This window comes from Bidens hawaiensis, unplaced genomic scaffold, assembly GCF_021521415.1.
Source record: "Bidens hawaiensis isolate Kalapana, Puna unplaced genomic scaffold, B.hawaiensis_p1.1 tig00067187_1, whole genome shotgun sequence".
Taxonomy (NCBI): domain Eukaryota; kingdom Viridiplantae; phylum Streptophyta; class Magnoliopsida; order Asterales; family Asteraceae; genus Bidens; species Bidens hawaiensis.
In genome coordinates, this window is record NW_027501903.1 from 57,352 (window position 1) to 58,558 (window position 1,207).

Here is a 1,207-nt window from a genome sequence, read left to right on the forward strand (position 1 = left end):
CAAAACAAAAAAACAGACGACTTATTAGGAAAAACAAAACAAAAACTTGAAACAACCATACTTGTCGTCTTGCACCAATCTCCCAAATTCAGAATATTCAATCTTGTTTTTTCAAGCTTGGGAATCAACAACTTTGGAATCATATTTTCATCAGGTTCAGTAATCTTGATTCCCGGACGTCCCTTATTGGAGGAAGCAACCTCAAGTTCATCGACATCATAAACGGTGTAAAGGTTACGTTTAGTGGGTACGCTATCTTCACAAATCTTCTTTCCCTTGACTTTATCGGTAATAGAAATTGGGGTCTCATTATCAGCAGTAAATGAGGCAGAATCCTAACAGTTATCCATCCAAAAACAAATCAGTAAGTTATATTCGTTAAATGTATAACATAATAAGTTTGTTACATACCTTTTGAGAAACAGAATTTTGTGAATGAAACCCCGACATACTCCCAAGTTGTATCGACTCAGACTCTAGAGACTGATTTGAAATATAAAAATAAAATATTAAAGGCCAACTCAATATAAATGACAAATGATTATATAAACAAAGTATGTATAGGTGATTGTTCATACACGATCAGCATTAGCCTTCTAGTCGAGGTCTTGTAAAATGGTAGTGTCATTTGTTAACTTGGATATCGAGTAATACGGCTTATTTTTATCCAAGTTATAGTCAGACACTTCAATTTTTAATGCAAACTTTCGTTCAAGCAGATCGTTCAACTCCTCAGGATAAAGTTGAAATGGAGCCTCCTGTTAAAAGTAATAAAGTTTTATTATTAACTACAATTTGATAATAAATTTAATTGAGCACATACATTTTCTTTTTTATCAAGCAAACACTTAGCAGATTGCTTTAACAGCTTGAAAGCATCTTTGTCAAACAGAGTTAAAGAAGCAATTCCGGTGTGATCCTGAAGCCTTATAGGAATCCTGAACCTGAAAAGACAATTAAAACAATTAAAAAAATGTTCATTAAAAAATTTTGTTCCAAAAAAATGTAAAAAGTTGGTTACAATTTTTACCTAGGAACAACTGCAATCGCATCTGAGTTGCAGTTGGGATTTGCACACTCATACTCCGGTTTGCAATCATTTTCAAAGGAAGCACCGGTTTCTTGTTTTTCAGCATCAACCGTCTTAGGAATGACCTTGAATTTACATTGTTCACATGCATAGTAGTACCATAGAGTGTCCAAACTG

At 33.6% G+C, this 1,207-nt stretch overlaps 1 long non-coding RNA gene across 1 annotated transcript; it reads right to left on the minus strand.

The window, feature by feature from the left end:
* LOC143604874 (uncharacterized) lies at positions 1-849 on the minus strand. Its single transcript, XR_013148377.1, has 3 exons — positions 579-849; positions 412-483; positions 1-335 (listed from the first exon to the last, which is right to left on the minus strand). It is a non-coding gene; the product is annotated as an uncharacterized LOC143604874 (long non-coding RNA).
* Between the last annotated feature and the right edge of the window lie 358 nt (positions 850-1,207).